Consider the following 19,098-nt stretch of genomic DNA (forward strand, 5'->3'; position numbering starts at 1 on the left):
ATTCCTGATTTTTTTTTGTATAATCTCCACACTGATCTCCATGATGGTTGCACTAATTTGCAGTTCCACCAAAAATGTATTCATGTTTCTCTCTCCCTGCATCCTTGCCAACATTATTTATTATTTGCATTCATGATGATTGTTATTCTAACCTGAGTGAGATGAAATTTCAATCAATAAATGGGCAACTGAACTAATAGACATTTCTCAGAAGAAGAAATAGAAATGGCCAAAAATAAAGGAAAAAATATTCAACATCTTTAGCAATCAGGGAAATGCTAATCTATTATATACCTGTAATATCAGCTTATTAAAAGAATTTTCTTAAATAAACTTAGGTTCAAGTCCAAGCTATGTTACACAGACCTGGTTCAGATATTTAATGTCCCTAAGGCTCGTTTTCTTTATGTATAGAACGGATATTTTAAAAGCTGCTTGGAGCTGGGGATGTAGTTCAATGGTAGAGTGCATGTTTGATTAGCAGTTATGAGACCCTGGGTTCAATTTCCAGTACCAATAAATATGGAGGTAAGTAAGCTTCTGTATCTGCATTTTGAGGCAAAACAGGTTAATTTATATATATATATATATATATATATATATATATATATATATATATTATANAAAATCTTATCCTTAATCAGTATGTATAAATATTGTCTCATGTTTATTCAGGCATGCACTGAAGGGGTTGGCATCTTTTTGGCAGTTCTGGTCAAATTATTTCCTATTTGGAATTGTTCAAACCAAACAGACTGTTCGGCCTATCTGAGGCTCTTTTCTGTGATTGTCTAATTTTTTCACATAGTGAACCATAAGATTTTCTTGTATATCAAGTTAACCAAAAAGTGGTTATTTCCTAAAATTGCTATTTTTCCAGTTGAGTATTTATAGAAATATTACAGCTTTATTCAGAGACATGGAGAGTTGATATGAAATGTTCCTGCAAGAATTATGTTAAGGACTTTAGAACACCCCCTATTTTTTTCCTTTATATTCCATTTTCTCTGGTGAAAGTAATATGAATTTTTTTTTGGTGTGTGTGTGTGTGTGTGTGTGTGTGTGTGTGTGTGTGTATTGTGCCTGGAATTGAACTCAGAGTCTTGTGCATGTGAGGCAAGCACTCTACCAACTGAGCTATATCCCCAGCCCAGTAATGTAAATTTTATTATGAATTTGAACATTTTATGTTTGCTTAATTGATTTGAAAACTTCTTTAAGCTTTCTTTCATTTTTCTAAATATCATTATACATTTTAATAGTTTGTCCTCTGACTGATATAAATTTTATTTTAGTATTTTACATTCTACATGAGAGTTGCTTGATCAATTAGCACTTTCTCAGCCTTTAAAAATAGTACTTTATGGAACTATGTAATGTTTTGAACAACCAACAATAAAATAAAAAAAATAGTACTTTATGATTTTATTTGTATGTTTCTGCTTTGGCAAAAAACAAAGCAAAACTGAAAAATAACAACTTATCTTCTTTGGTGTTTGTTCAGATTAATGTCACTCAACTTTTCAACCTTGAAAAAAAAATACACATTCTTTGTCACTGTTATTTCTCTTTCTCTAAAATTGTGATAAGTAATTTCAAATTTGAAATAATTTTCTGTGACACTACATTATATACATGGAAAATAAAATAAATCTCACTAATTTTGATAGGAACTACTTTAATATATCATATGACATATAAATTGTTTTTCACTTGATAGAGAGTTATTAAAAATGTATTAGTGTCATTGCCCTAATTAAAACTGTTGATTGAAAACAACAGAAATTTACTTAATCGAATTTAAGAAAAATTAAAAATTTAACAACAGATATTGAGTTATCCAGTGGCCTTAAAGGCAGCAAAGGCTCTCTTGATTGGAGTCAAGACCAAGAAAGATGTCAAAACTTGCATTTTTTTTCCACAAAATCTGCCTCACTTTTTCTTTCCTTGCAAATTGACCTCTGCTTCTCCATATCCATGATAGAATATGGTTACACACAGATGTGAGGTTCTATCAACATTTTTAAATATACCCTAATTGGGTGTTTCTGGCCTATAATTCCAGGTTTTCAATTAAACATTTTATTTACTAATTTGACTTTGACACTGTTGTAATCATCAGTAATATTACTCACCAAGTATCTCTGATTTTCTTTCTACCTTACAAGCACATGAAAGATTGTACTTCTTAGCTCCATTTTAATTGGGTGAGGTCATGTGATTTACTCTGGTCAATGAGGTGTAAGTAGTAGTGATGTGTATCATTTAAATCTCAGTAAGTGGTTCTCTAGAGTGTGCTTTCCCTCTGCTTTCATGATCAGCAATGTTACACTTAATGGCTGCTTCATAAGCCTGAGTTCCTGAATGAAGATAAGGTGAATTAAAGCCCCCATCCATCCCTCAGTGGAGCAAGAAATAAACCTTCATTGTTTAAGTCAGTGGGATTTTGAGATTGCTTGTTATCTCAACATAGTCAAGCATGTTTTGACTAATATGTATATGTAAATGGAATTGCATTAGATGTACAATGTCTATTTTTGGATATGACAGTTACTTAAAATCTCTCCCTGGGCTACTGCTCCATATTCCTGTTGCTCTGCACTCACACTATTTTCTTGCCTTGAGCTGAGTACCCATTTTCTTCTGTCATGCTTTGTTGCTGTTGTAAGGATTTCTAGAAAACATGTAACCAAGAGCATTTAATTGTATTGGAATAAACATTGACTGAGAAGTTGTAAGACACACATATTTTTTGTTCATTTATTAGCCATGTGGTCATGTGAGAGTCAGTTTATTTATTTGAAAATTAACATATTATGCTGGGCATGGTGGCCCATGCTTCTAATCCCAGCAGCTCAGGAGGCTGAGGCAGGAGGATCTTGAGTTCAAAGCTAGCCTTCACAATCGCCGTGTGCTAAGCAACTCAGTGACACTCTGTCTCTAAATAAAATACATAATAGGGCTGGGGATGTGGCTAAGAGTTGAGTGCCCGTGAGTTCAGTCCCCACGACCAAAAAAAAAAAAAGATTAACTCATTATATTCTTCTTTCAATTATAATATATAAAGAGTAAAATGCTGTATTATACAAAATGAATTTGATCTCTCTCTGTCTATATATATATGTATCTATACCCATACATCCACTGTGTGAATTGCTTAGGTGTGTTTTTCTTTTTTTTTTTTTTATTTTTTTATTGTGGGTTGTTCAAAACATTACAAATTTCTTGACATATCATATTCCACACTTTGATTCAAGTGGGTTATGAACTCCCACCTTCACCCCATACACAGATTGCAGAATCACATCAGTTACGCATCCATTGATTTACATATTGCCATACTAGTGTCTGTTGTGCTCCGCTGCCTTTCCCATCCTCCACCATCCCCCCTCCCCCCCTCTCCCCTCCCCTCCCCTCCTCTCTCTCTACCCCCTCCACTGTATAACCCTGAGGGTCTCCTTCTATTACCATGCAATTTCCCTTCTCTCTCCCTTTCCCTCCCACCTCTCATCCCTGTTAAATGTTAATCTTCTTCTCCTGCTCTTCGTCCCTACTCTGTTCTTAGTTACTCTCCTTATATCAAAGAAGACATTTGGCATTTGTTTTTTAGGGATTGGCTAGCTTCACTTAGCATAATCTGCTCTAATGCCATCCATTTCCCTGTAAATTCTATGATTTTGTCATTTTTTAATGCAGAGTAATACTCCATTGTGTATAAATGCCACATTTTTTTTATCCATTCGTCTATTGAAGGGCATCTAGGTTGGTTCCACAGTCTTGCTATTGTGAATTGTGCTGCTATGAACATCGATGTAGCAGTGTCCCTGTAGCATGCTCTTTTTAGGTCTTTAGGGAATAGACCAAGAAGGGGAATAGCTGGGTCAAATGGTGGCTCCATTCCCAGCTTTCCAAGAAATCTCCATACTGCTTTCCAAATTGGCTGCACCAATTTGCAGTCCCACCAGCAATGTACAAGTGTACCCTTTTCCCCACATCCTCGCCAGCACTTGTTGTTGTTTGACTTCATAATGGCTGCCAATCTTACTGGAGTGAGATGGTATCTTAGGGTGGTTTTGATTTGCATTTCTCTGACAGCTAGAGATGGTGAGCATTTTTTCATGTACTTGTTGATTGACTGTATGTCCTCCTCTGAGAAGTGTCTGTTCAGGTCCTTGGCCCATTTGTTGATTGGGTTGTTTGTTCTCTTATTGTCTAATTTTTTGAGTTCTTTGTATACTCTGGATATTAGGGCTCTATCTGAAGTGTGAGGAGTAAAGATTTGTTCCCAGGGTGTAGGCTCCCTATTTACCTCTCTTATTGTTTCTTTTGCTGAGAAAAAACTTTTTAGTTTGAGTAAGTCCCATTTGTTGATTCTAGTTATTAACTTTTGTGCTATGGGTGTCCTATTGAGGAATTTGGAGCCCGACCCCACAGTATGTAGATCGTAGCCAACTTTTTCTTCTATCAGACGGCGTGTCTCTGATTTGATATCAAGCTCCTTGATCCATTTTGAATTAACTTTTGTGCATGGCGAGAGAAAGGGATTCAGTTTCATTTTGTTGCATATGGATTTCCAGTTTTCCCAGCACCATTTGTTGAAGATGCTATCCTTCCTCCATTGCATGCTTTTAGCCCCTTTATCAAATATAAGATAGTTGTAGTTTTGTGGATTGGTTTCTGTGTCCTCTATTCTGTACCATTGGTCCACCCGCCTGTTTTGGTACCAGTACCATGCTGTTTTTGTTACTATTGCTCTGTAGTATAGTTTGAAGTCTGGTATCGCTATACCGCCTGATTCACACTTCCTGCTTAGCATTGTTTTTGCTATTCTGGGTCTTTTATTTTTCCATATGAATTTCATGATTGCTTTCTCTATTTCTACAAGAAATGCCGTTGGGATTTTGATTGGCATTGCATTAAACCTATAGAGAACTTTTGGTAATATCGCCATTTTGATGATGTTAGTTCTGCCTATCCATGAACAGGGTATATTTTTCCATCTTCTAAGATCTTCTTCTATTTCTCTCTTTAGGGTTCTGTAGTTTTCATTGTATAAGTCTTTCACCTCTTTTGTTAGGTTGATTCCCAAGTATTTTATTTTTTTTGAAGATATTGTGAATGGAGTGGTTGTCCTCATTTCCATTTCAGAGGATTTGTCGCTGATATACAGGAATGCCTTTGATTTATGCGTGTTGATTTTATATCCTGCCACTTTGCTGAATTCATTTATTAGCTCTAATAGTTTCTTTGTAGAGCCTTTTGGGTCTGCTAGGTATAGAATCATATCATCTGCAAATAGTGATAATTTAAGTTCTTCTTTTCCTATTTTGATGCCTTTAATTTCTTTCGTCTGTCTAATTGCTCTGGCCAGTGTTTCGAGAACTATGTTGAACAGAAGTGGAGAGAGAGGGCATCCCTGTCTTGTTCCAGATTTTAGAGGGAATGCCTTCAGTTTTTCTCCATTCAGAATGATGCTAGCCTGAGGCTTAGCATAGATTGCTTTTACAATATTGAGGTATGTTCCTGTTATCCCTAGTTTTTCTAGAGTTTTGAACATAAAGGGATGCTGTACTTTGTCGAATGCTTTTTCCGCATCTATCGAGATGATCATATGGTTCTTATTTTTAAGTCTATTGATGTGGTGAATAACATTTATTGATTTCCGTATATTGAACCAGCCTTGCATCCCAGGGATGAATCCTACTTGATCATGGTGTACAATTTTTTTGATATGTTTTTGTATCCGATTCGCCAGAATTTTATTGAGGATTTTTGCATCTAGGTTCATTAGAGATATTGGTCTGTAGTTTTCTTTCTTTGAAGTGTCTTTGTCTGGTTTAGGTATCAGGGTGATGTTGGCCTCGTAGAATGAATTTGGAAGTTCTCCCTCTTTTTCTATTTCCTGAAGTAGCTTGAAAAGTATTGGTATTAGTTCCTCTTTAAAGGTTTTGTAAAACTCTGCTGTATACCCATCCGGTCCTGGGCTTTTCTTAGTTGGTAGTCTTTTGATGGTTTCTTCTATTTCCTCAATTGATATTGGTCTGTTTAGGTTGTCTATATCCTCCTGACTCAATCTGGGCAGATCATATGACTTAAGAAATTTATCTATGCCTTCACTATCTTCTAATTTATTGGAGTATAAGGATTCAAAATAGTTTTTGATTATCTTCTGTATTTCTGAAGTGTCTGTTGTGATATTGCCTTTTTCATCCCGTATGCTAGTAATTTGAGTTCTCTCTCTTCTTCTCTTCGCTAGCATCGCTAAGGGTCTGTCGATTTTGTTTATTTTTTCAAAGAACCAACTTTTAGTTTTGTCAATTTTTTCAATTGTTTCTTTTGTTTCGATTTCATTAATTTCAGCTCTGATTTTAATTATTTCTTGCCTTCTACTTCTTTTGCTGTTGTTTTGCTCTTCTTTTTCAAGGATTTTGAGATGAAGTATGAGATCATTTATTTGTTGGTTTTTTCTTTTTTTAAGGAATGAACTCCAAGCAATGAATTTTCCTCTTAGAACTGCTTTCAATGTGTCCCATAGATTCCGATATGTTGTGTCTGTGTTTTCATTTATCTCTAAGAATTTTTTAATTTCCTCCTTGATGTCTTCTATAACCCATTGATCATTCAGTAACCTATTGTTCATTCTCCAAGTGATGTATGCTTTTTCCTTCCTTCTTTTATCGTTGATTTTCAGTTTCATTCCATTATGATCAGATAAGATGCATGGTATTATCTCTACTCCTTTATATTGTCTAAGAGTTGCCCTGTGACATAATATATGATCTATTTTTGAGAAGGATCCATGTGCTGCTGAGAAAAAAGTGTAACTGCTTGATGTTGGGTGGTATACTCTATATATGTCAATTAGGTCTAGGTTATTAATAGTGTTATTGAGTTCTATAGTTTCCTTATTCAACTTTTGTTTGGAAGATCTGTCCAGTGGCGAGAGAGGTGTGTTGAAGTCTCCCATGATTATGGTATGGTGGTCTATTAGACTCTTGAACTTGAGAAGAGTTTGTTTGACGAACATAGCTGCACCATTGTTTGGGGCATAAATATTTATGATTGTTATGTCTTGTTGGTGTATGGTTCCCTTAAGCAGTATGTAGTGTCCCTCTTTATCCCTTTTGATTAACTTTGGCTTGAAATCTATTTTATTTGATATGAGTATGGACACTCCTGCTTGTTTCCGAAGTCCATATGAGTGATATGATTTTTCCCAACCTTTCACCTTCAGCCTATGTATGTCTTTTCCTATCAAATGCGTCTCCTGTAGGCAGCATATTGTTGGGTCTTGTTTTGTGATCCATTCTACTAGCCTGTGTCTCTTAATTGGTGAGTTTAAGCCATTAACATTTAGGGTTATTATTGAGATATGGGTTGTTCTTCCAGCCATATTTGTTTATTTCTGTTACTAAACATGGTTTGTTTTCCTCTTTGATTATTTCCCCCCCCTTTACTGTCCTACCTCCCACTGTTGGTTTTCATTGTTATTTTCCATTTCCTCTTCCTGTAATGCTTTGGCGAGGATGTTTTGAAGAGATGGTTTTCTAGCTGCGAATTCTTTAAACTTTTGTTTATCGTGGAAGGTTTTAATTTCATCTTCCATCCTGAAGCTTAATTTCGCTGGATACACAATTCTTGGTTGGAACCCATTTTCTTTCAGTGTTTGAAATATGTTATTCCAGGATCTTCTAGCTTTCAGAGTCTGTGTTGAAAGATCAGCTGTTATCCTGATTGGCTTACCCCTAAATGTAATCTGCTTCCTTTCTCTTGTAGCTTTTAAAATTCTCTCCTTATTCTGTATGTTGGGCATCTTCATTATAATGTGTCTAGGTGTGGATCTCTTATGATTTTGCACATTCGGCGTCCTGTAGGCTTCTAGGATTTGGGATTCTGTCTCATTCTTCAAGTCTGGGAAGTTTTCTCGTATTATTTCATTGAATAGACTGCTCATTCCTTTGGTTTGGAGCTCTGTACCTTCCTGTATCCCAATGACTCTTAAGTTTGGTCTCTTAATGTTATCCCATATTTCTTGGATGTTCTGCTCATGGTTTCTTAACAGTCTTGCTGAGCTGTCTATGTTCTTTTCCAGTTGAAATACTTTGTCTTCATTGTCTGATGTTCTATCTTCTAAGTGTTCTACTCTGCTGGTAGTATTCTCCATTGAGTTTTTAAGTTGGTTTATTGCTTCCTGCATTTCTAGGATTTCTGTTTGTTTGTTTTTTATAACCTCTATCTCCCTGTATAGTTGATCCTTTGCTTCCTGGATTTGTTTGCGTAATTCATTGTCGAAGTGATCTTTCATTGTCTGATTTTGCTGTTTAATGTCTTCCTTGATACTCCAGATCATCTGAAGCATGTATATCCTGAATTCTTTATCTGACATTCCATCTGCTGCAGCTGTTACCTCTTCTAAAGTTGCGTTGACCTGCATTGCTTGTGGTCCTTTCTTTCCTTGTCTTTTCATACTGCTTGCGTATCTTTCCTGCAGGCGCGGGCGGCGGCTCTGCTCTCTCCTTATTCCAATTGGGGTGTCGTGGCTACCACGCCGGCAGGTCACTGGGCCTGTTCTGGGCGCTGGCGGCGGCTCTGTTCTGCCCCTACTCCAATTGGGGTGACGAGTGTACCACGCCGGCAGGCCACCGGGCCTGATCCGCCGGTCGGTTGCAGGTTTGCCTACCCTGCAGGCGCGGGCGGCGGCTCTACTCTGCCCCTACTCCAAATGGGGTGACGTGTCTGTCGTACCGGCAGGCCACTGGGCCTGTCCCGCTGGTCGGTCGCAGATCTGCCCACCTTTCGGGCACGGGTGGAGGCTCTGCTCTGCCCCTACTCCAATTGGGGTGTCGTGACTACCCCGCCTGCAGGACGCTGGGCCTGTTCCTGGCACGGGCGGCGACTCTGCTCTGCCACTACTCCAATTAGGGTGGTGTTTGTACCACGCCGGCAGGCTCCTGGGCCTGATCCGCCGGTCTGTTGTAGGTCTGCCTACCTTGGAGGCGCGGGCGGCGGATCTGCCCTGCCCCTCCTACCACGCCTGCGGACCCCTGGGCCTGATCTGCAGGTTGGTCACAGGTCTGCTCACCCTGCGGGCACGGGTGGCGGTTCCGCTCCGCCCCCACTCCAATTGGGGTCACGTGACCACCACACCGGCAGGGCCTGATCCGGGCGTGGGAGAAGGATCTGCTCTGCCCCTACTCCAGTTGGGGTGACGTGTGTACCACACTGGCAGGCCACTGGGCCTGACCCGCCAGGCTGTCACAGGTCTGTTTACCTTGCAAGCGCGAACGGCGGCTCTGCCCTGCCCCTCCTACCACGCCCATGTACCACTGGGTCGCGGGTCTGCCCACCTTGCGGGTGCGAGTGGCGGCTCCGCTCCGCCCCCTCTCCAATTGGGGTCACGCGGTCACCACGCTGGCGAGCCGCTGGGCCTGCTCCGGGCGCTGGCGGCGGCCCGGCTCCTCCCCTCTGGCTCGACGACAAATTGAGGAGACTCGGGTGTCTGTGCCTCACCCCCCCTACCAGGAGACCAACTGTTTATGTCGCTGCTGGTATTGATGAAGTTCTCTCCTCCGCCGCTTTCTGATGACATCAGATCTCTGCCATGTTGGTATCCTATGCGAATGGCAGCATTTCGTTCCCCTTGCCGGGCAACCAAAGCAACGGGTGAGTCCTGACCGGCCCTCAGCAGGACCCGGACCGAGAAGCAGTTTCCGCGGGCTCCTAGCCCCGGTCCAGGGAAGTTCCGGGAGCCGGAACTCGGCCGCTCCGTGCTCGGTGTAAGCTCCTATAAGTGTAGGCTCCAAGAAGCAGTCCCCGCGGGCTCAGTTCCGGGAGCCGGAATTCGGCCGCTTAGTGCTTGGTGTATGCTCTGATAGGAGCAGGGTCCAAGAAGCAGCCTCCGCAGGCTCCGCAGCCCTGGGCCAGGGCGGTTCCGGGACGGTTCCGGGAGCCGGAACTCGGCCGCCCCGCGCTCGGTGTTCGCTCCGATAAGATCAGGTTCTAAGAAGCACCCAGGCACTGAATCCTAGCAATCTGTCTGCAAGCCACAGGCGAATTGCAGCCTGAAATTACCTGTTCTATGGCTGAATGAGCTGCGGTCAGTCGAAAACAGGGATGATGACATCAGCTTTCCAACATGGTGGCTGCTGGCCTCCTCTGTGGTCTGACCGGTGTGGAGAACCAAGATGGACCGCTTCCTTCCCCCGTCTTGAACCCAGAATTCAGCCCTGAGTACGGTGCTTGCACGGCTGGCAGAAACTGCAGCGCTGTATCCCTGTGTCGCTATCTCCTCGTTTCCCAGCGCGCGCTGCAGACTCTAGCCGCGGGGCGGTTTGCTGAATAAGCAGTGTTACCCTCCGTGCCACAAACCTCTCGCGTTTGAGTCCCCATAGCCGATCCTCGTGCTATGGAAATCCTTCCTCCAGGTTCCGGAGCACCCCACTATTGCTGGAAATTCCTAACAAGATATCCTTTAGCCGTCCTGACTTGTCATACTCCCACACAGTGAAGCAGCACACGGGGGCAATGCACTCCCCTCGCCGCCATCTTCCTTCCCTCTCCTTAGGTGTGTTTTTCCAAGGCATAGCTGGGCATCATTTCATTTGAACAGTTTAATCAATAAATATAAAAGCATATAAATTCATAAATGATGATAATTCTCAACCACGACCCGTACAAATGAGACAAACTGGGTTTAAATGGGCTGGCTGCAACATTAAGCTAAGAAGCTAAGAAGGTAGTGGCGAAAAATCACTAAACACAGAAAGTAGTATCCAGAAAGGGGAGGCGGGACACGGCTCCGGACACGGCTCTTTGATCTTAAGGGTTAAGGTTCCATGCTAGAAAGAGAGCAGGAGCCCATTTTTGGTTTATTTTATAATGGGGGACATCAAAGGTAGGGATCAGGTTTCAAGGGTGGAGTCTTGTACCATGATATCTTGTGTTCAGCAGATTGATTGTCATTCTGCCAGGTCACACCCATCTCAGTTGCTGTGTGGAATCTTAGGCAGAGCTTAAGGGGACGTTCAGGGAGTTTGCAGAGCCAGACCTGTCCCCTCATTTGGCTACTATGTGCAACAGTCCACACAGACAGCCCATGGACGGCTTGTGACAGACAATGACATGTAACAAGTTGGTAATGATTGCTTTAACGTATAATTGCTTCTAAACTGTTGTTTCCTTAGTATTTCTTTAATTATGCTTGAAGATAGCTATTGAACCAAAGATAATTCTAGTTACTGACTTCAAAACACAATGGATCGTGTCTAAGTGATGATTTTGTCCTTTGGGTTTATTGTCTTGCATCTGTGTTTCTAGTTCTATACTGTGATCTACCAAACAAATACAAGGATCCAAGATTTGTGAGACAGGATCAGTATTTGTGACCCTCCCCCCCCCCTTTTTTTTATTCTGTGAGAAGCAGTCAGGAATGTATGAGTTTTGCCAACAGGTTTCATTCTCCAGTGTTTAGAGTTGAGATACACATATATGTAGATAGTAATGGTGGCTTAATTTCAGTATCCTGACACTGCTGTCGTCATGGCACATGCTGATAAAATGAGTTACTCTGGTACAGGATCCAGAAGTGGTAACTCTTTGAGAAGTCAGTTCTATTCTGTTCTTTATTTCTTGAAACCCTGTTGTGAGCTTGGTCTTGCAGTCTTCTTAGTGACACTGTAAGCATCTAACCTGTATTAAATGTGTTGTGGAAAATATTTAGAGCACAACTTTTCAAAGTTTAGCATATCCCAGAATTAGCTGAAGACCTTTAAAAAACAGATTATCTGACTTTACTCCCAGAATTTCTGATTAATGAGGCATGGAGTTGGTTGGATCTAAGAATATGGAAATATTAGAAATTCCCAGATTGCTGAAGCAAGAACCACATTTGGAAAATCATCAATCTAAAGTATCTCTTAAGTATTCCTACACAGAATATGTAATGCATTATTCCTTGTCCTAAGTATCAAATAATCTATGCACGCCAGAATCATTTCTCAAAAGTTCAACAATTGGGCTCATTATTGGGCATTGCATTCCAAATGGGAACTATTAATTGCATTTACAACCAAATGCATTCAAAGAAGTTTCAATACAGATTTAATAATTATTAAGTTATTCTAGAATGGCTTATGCTAGGCTCAGTATGTATCTTTAGTTTTAGTTTTTGGAATAAAGCCAAATTGGGTGATGGCAACTTTATCATATAGTTCCATAACACTTCTTTTACCTCTTTTCTGAATATCAATTATGCTCAGACATTTGCCACTATGAGAATTTTAAAAAATTCTCTTGGGGGCTGGGGCTGTGGCTCAGTAGAAGAGTGCTTCTCTCACACAAGTTAGGCACTGGGTTCCATCCTCAGAACCAATATAAAAAATAAATAAGTAAATAAAGGTATTGTGTCCATAGGCAGCTAAAAAAAAATTAAAAGATTCTGTTGAAATAGAAGCTTAAATGGAATTGCCATTTAAATTTTCACCATATATTTTCATTCTGTGTATATTGGAGAATATTCTTATTTTAGATTTTAGCTTAGTCATTATATTTTGACATAGTTTATTCTATACTTTTTAAATAGATATTTTGAGATCCCAATAAATAAATACTTGGAGAATGATTTGAAATTAGTAACTAAATCCTTTGACAATTAGTCCAAAGTTTTCAAAATTAATGAACTTTATTTTATGGAGCAATTTTAGGTTCACAACAGAATTCATAAATTATGGAGTTCCAGTAAACCCAAACCCTGACACTTATAATTGCCTCCACTATCAACATTACTGATGGAATGGTGCACAGGTAACAGTCAATAAGCTTGTGTTCATGTATCATTATCATCCAAAGTTCAGTTTATACTAGGGTTCACTTGATGTGCATTTTAAAGATTGGAATCAATGTACAATGTTATGTATCCAGCATTGTATTGCACCACATAATTTCATTGTCCAACAATCTTCTGTGCTCTATTTTTTCAACCATAACTTCTGGCCACCACTGACATTTTACCGTTTTCATTATTTTGCCTTTTCTAAAATGTTATAAAGTTGGAATCATATGATATCTAGTCTTCTCAGATTTTCCTTCACTTAGTAACGTGCATTTAAGTATCCTCCATGTCTCTTTATAGGTTGATAGCTTGTTTATTTTCAGAGATGAATAATATTCCATTTTTATCTGTACTATAGATTATCCATTTATCTGCTGATTTGTTTGCTTCTATACATTAGTAATTATAAATAGGTTTGTTATAAATATTCACATGTAGATTTGTGTGTGGGCAAACGTTTTTCATTTGGGTAAATATCAAGGAGTGTGATTGCTGAATTATATAGTGAAAGTATATTTAGTTTTGGAAAAAACCCTAGGGTCTTTTCAAAGTGACAATACTATTTTACATTCCCACCAAGAATGAGGATTTCTTCTGTTTCTCCACATTTTTTTTTTTTTTTTTTAGCATTTGGTGGTGTCAGTATTTTGGATTTGGGTTGTTCCATTGGTACTTCATTGTTTTAATTAGCAGATATTTAATGACTTAAGATGCTGAACATTTGTTCACATGTTTGCTTGCCATCTTTGTCATTTTTAGCGAGGTGTCTGTCCAGGTCCTTTGTCCATTTTCTAAGTGTTTTTTTTAAAATTAAGTTTTAAGAGTGATTGAGTGTTTTGGATGACAGTTTTCTATCAGATGTGTCTTTTATCGACATTTTCTCCCCATCTCTGGCTCGATTTATCATTATTCTCTCATTGTTTTTTGCAGAGTAGATTCTGCTTTTAATGAAGTCCTGTTTATGAATTATTTTCTTCATGGATCATGTCTTTGGCGCACTTTTGGTGCTCTATATTTTGTTCTTTTGATCTATTTGTGTATTATTTCAGCAATGTCACATTCTCTATTACTGTAGCTCTGTAGTGAGTCTTGAAGTAATGTCAATTCTCAAGCTTTGTTCTTCAATATTGTTTAGGTAGGTAGTCTAGGCCTTTTACCTTCTCATATAAACTTTAGAATTAGTTTGTTGAGGTTCAATGATAATGTGAGGAATTTGAATTGAGATTTTATTGACTCTTCAAATGATTTGGGGAAGAACAGACATCTTAACACTATTGAGTCTTCCTATATATGAACATAGAATATCTCTCCATTTATTTGATTCTTTGATATCTCTCATGTGAGAGCTGTAAGTCTACTTAATGAATGACTATGTACTTTGTTAGTTTACACAATGTACTTTTAGAGAGATTTAAAAAAAAAACCCAAAAACCAAACGACAGAGTGAGATCCATGCTATTGGCACAGTCCAAATGCTATCTATTAAGTCCCTAATCTTACCTAGTCATCTATGCCCTCTATATCTAATGTCAACTTGAAAATTCTCAGAATCAGACCATCATGACCTGATCTGCACTCTGTAAAAAAACAACACCCCCCCCAAAAAAAACCCAAAACAACAACAACAAAACATTGAATTCATTAGGTTGATGCCACCCCATATACCTCTCATGCTCACCATTTACATTTTCTTTAAGAAGGCTGAGGATTCCCAAAACTTGTTTCACTCAAGTGCTCATGCTTGCTTTTTCTTTGAATGCATATCCTGCTTTATAGCTTGTTATCCTGAATAAATCTCCTTGTGCAGACACCAGGCTATGCCCTGTTCTGAATTACTCCACAATGTGTAGAATAGTAACCTCAGACCATGCCTAAACTTGTGTTACTCTATTTTATAAAGCAGTAGGTTGCCATGAGCTACTCCATTTTAAGTTTAAGTGCTGAGGTGGTGAATGTTTCTACACCTTGTTTATACACCATCTGTCTAGTACAACTGTAAGGCACAAACTGATAAATAAATTAGTCATGCTAATAAAAATAACCACCTGTGAACTTATTGAACTAATCAGAAGCACATCAGATACATGGGCATATCAAATTCCTGTCAGAAAAACTGAGCCCCTGATCTTATCAAACATACCAGACCACTGAAAGAAACAACCTCCTCATATGAGACTCACAAAAGGGGGAGCACCCCAAGATGACATGACTCTCTGAAACTGACATTTGTCTGGACCTCATCCTGGAATAAGTTCCTGTGCTTTGACAAACATGAAGCCCTGAACAAGTTTTTTTTTTTTTTTTTTTTTTTTTCTGGTTCCTAATCTTACCTGATCATCTAAGGTGACTCTTTGCATTCTTGTCTGCTCTTTGGCTACCTATTTAGCCTCCTGAATCCCTGTGGCTGCCTGAACCCTTTCTTGGCCTTTCTATAATGTGTGTGTGTTTATGTGCGTGTGTGTGTGTATGTGTGTGTGTAAAGTGTGACTTGAGTACTATAGACAATAGAAATTATAAAAGAACTTGTGATTGCCCAGCTTGTGACCATCAGGTGACCCATGAGTATTTGGTGAATTGCCACTGATGAAAGTGGTATATCTTGTCAATTTATTGTTAATCAATATATTCTGACATTGTGGAAAGACAAAAATGTGTTTGGACTATGTGAGTGGCACAACTAGCTCAAACACCTTGCCTACCCTTATAAATCTCCGCCGTACCTCTTGATGCTTTTTTAAATTCCTTTCTGTGGTTTAAGTTCAGAAACTGCCAAGCCTGAGTTGAAGTCCTCTTCCCTTCTGGGGACCTCCTCATATCCTGTCCAGTAAAAGTTATTACTTCAAATATCTCTTCTGTTCCTTTCACTCTTCCAGACACTTCCATTATGCATTATTATGCCACATGGAGTTGTCCCACAGTTTCCGAGATATTCTGTTCTGTTAGTTTTTTTTTTTTTTTTCTTTTTTCCTCTCTGGAGGTTGGAGCAAGATGGCGGCAGAGTCAGGGTCTCCAACGATGGTCCCCTCACAGACACTCTAAGTTGAACAGATATTCACACACTAAACTTTCACAAGAGCAAAGGAAATCAGGTGAGAGACCATAATATCTGCTTATAGTATTGTGAGAAATAGAAAGTTTGATGGTCCTTCACAATATACTATTTAGCCTTAATTGGGATATAAAGATCTAATTGTAGCCATTTTTAACTACAGCCCTTCCCTTTGCCAGTCTCAATTTTAAAATTAGCTAATTGTGTAAATCGAACCCTAAGCTCCTCCTATCAGGGAAAGGGGGAGTGCTATGTTGGGGATAAAAGCATGCCAACTACCTGCCCAGGTGTACTTGCTCGCCCTTCTGGCAGAAGTGAAGTTTGCCTTGCCCACCTTACACTTTGGAGCATGTATTGATTTCTTGTGGCACCTGGGTATTTCTAAGAGTATGAAAAAAAGGAAAGAAATAAATAGAAGGAAGTGAGCAGGGGAGGGGAAGCAGAAGGAGAGGGAGAGGTACTGGGGTTTGAATTAAATAAGATATATCCCATGCTTGTATAATTATGTCAAAATGGATGCTACAATTAATTATATATAACTAAAAAGAACTTATAAAAAGTAAAAAAAAAAGTGTATTGCAGTAGGCAGGATGGAAAGTTGCCTGCGTCAACCTTGCCCCTAACCCAACTCCAAGCAGCCCAGTGTGGAGAGAAGCGTCTTATTTGAGGGAGGGAGATAAGAATTAAGTCCAGGTCTGAGACTTGAAATGTAGTGCCAGGGCTGCCTGCCATGGTGAACCAGGGCTAGGTAAAGCCCCACATTCCCTATCCCAAGGCCAGTATCTGAGATGCTAAAAGTGCCTTAGGTCAGGTCAAGGGGCTGATTGGAACCACACCTACTCCTCCAACCTTGCGGAGTAGAGCCTGGAGGCAGACTCTACATACTGTGGAGTAGAACACGAAAGCTAGCATGGGACTAGTGCCAGGCCTGCCATGGGGAGACCCAACATTGGGTAGAAAATAAGGGTCCCACATGCATGTCAGAGATTATAGATGGAACCTCTAGACCTGCCTCAGCACTAGGCAGAGATCTATGTATTGTTGTGATAAACGGGAGTTTCAGCCACCATTTCCAGCCTTGGAGTGGGACTCCACTTGAGACTGCGTACATAGACTATCCCTTTTGTTGTGAGACTCAGGTATTACCAGCTTACCATCAGCCTTGGTGGCCAAGTGACTATCTCCACCATCAATTTCCCAACCTTGAGCAAGTCAGCTATTGCCAGGTCAGTGCCTATAGACAGGGCTCTAGAACTGTTCTGCCATTAGAAAGAGATCTGTGCCCCACAGGGACAGACTTTTGTGTCAACCTGGATCATTGCCAGTTATGGAATGGGCCTCAGTACACCACTGAGACTGTGCAGGTCCTTGTGGCTGTAAGATTCAAGTTTGACCCAGTTTAGCGTTACCTACAAGTCCAAGGCTCTGCCTTCACCTACACTACCCCAAACTCAGGCAGCATAATGTGGCACAGGATCTCATTCACTGGGGATAGGACAGGGAGGTAAGTCCAAGACTTTGCACTGGAACTTAGTGTTCAGCTGATTAAATCTAGTGCTAGGCAGATCCTTACAGCTCCCATTTCCAGGACTGTCTGTGGATAGAGCCTCTGGAACAGCCCCAGTGCCAGAAGAAGACACACAGCTCTAAGGTCAGATTTCTGACTAGCATTAGCATAAAGCCATCATGGTCCCTGAGTCCACTTCTTGTGTACAATAGACACCAGTAAGTAGGCCATAGTAGTAGTGTTAGGGTAGCAGTTTAGGGACATCAAGATGGTGGAGGCAGGGTGTAAGAAAAATAGCTGGAGTACAAGATAAGAGAGGAGTCATCATGTCCCTGTAATATCACCATGACAACTCATGCCACTAAGGGCTCATTGTCTGTGAAAACTCCCTCCATAGGTTCAGTATTCTAATTAGGCAAAAATAAAGGCAACCAATGGAGGCAAAATGCTCAGTATTCCAATTTGGTATCACAAAGTGACCAATGGGAAAAATCGAGGCAGTGGTCTTTAATCAGGTCTGTGCAGAGAGGAGAACACCTCACAATTCAGCATGTAAGAAAACAATCCCTTGACATTGGGGCCTGGAGCCTCCCCACTCCTCTCTGCTTTGTGGAGTGTATTTGTTCTACTTTATGAACTGTTATGTTCACCTTCAATAAATCTTTATCACTTATGCATGTCTTACTCAATTCTTTGTTCAGGACATTGAGAACCTGGACTCCAACTGGACATTGTACTGAATTGTAACAGGAGAATGGTATGATGTAGGGGGTGAGGGGAAGTATATACAGTCCTATGATTAAATCTCAGTCTTTTGTTAAGCTCATGCCCCTACCCTGTGAACTTCACCAGTGTTTGCTTCTCAGATTTGTGCCCTGCTTTGATGAGACAGGATGGATAGAATGAGCTGGGTTTGGCTTATTTTCCTTTCTCGGTGGAAGACAAGGACTGATTAGTGACGGGTAGGTTAGGTTTTGCTAGAACCCCAAAATTATAGGTTCTGATCAAATAGCGTCTTGTGAGGACAGACCTCATGCAGAAGAAGCAAGTGCTCTGGTGTAGTTCAAAATGGTGACTTCTACTACCCCTGCTGGGAACGTGAGAGTATTTCTCCCTTATATTTATTTACTGTGAGGGCTTGTGAGCTCCTAGAGGTGAAATTCACAAAAAGAAGTGAGTCCTTTCAAGAATTCCTAACTCTGTACTTATTCATCACCAACAGTTTGTCAATGATAGCCCAGTGTTTCCTACCTGGTACCCATTCCCATAGAGGTTTCTTCCGGTTTCTTGATATCTACCTGTTAGTCTTTCCAGTTTTGGGGAAGTGGTTTGCCCTGTGATCTCATATCTCTGACAGATCTAGAATCTAAGAAGGGTGGCTGATATTTCGCGTCTATTGCGGTTTTGAGCTTGTCATTAGAGTGGGATGGTGACTCCTGAGCTCCTCTCCAGCATTGTTAAGGTCGGTAAACAAGTCAAGATGGCGCCTGGCATTTTGCCCGCAGGAGTGGTTTGTGAAGTAACACCAGCGAGCCATTAAGTGTGGAGATTCCTTATTGGTTGACTGCTGTATCTAGTTTATGTTGATTAATATAAGCTGTGTGTAATGTATATATACCCCTCCTGTCCTACAATAAACGGCTCCCACTCCTGCTGTATCAATGTACACAAGTTGCTCATCACCCCCCGGTTATTTTGCTGCAGCCGGACTGC

The sequence above is a fragment of the Marmota marmota genome, unplaced genomic scaffold (genome assembly GCF_001458135.2).
Source record: "Marmota marmota marmota unplaced genomic scaffold, marMar, whole genome shotgun sequence".
Taxonomy (NCBI): domain Eukaryota; kingdom Metazoa; phylum Chordata; class Mammalia; order Rodentia; family Sciuridae; genus Marmota; species Marmota marmota.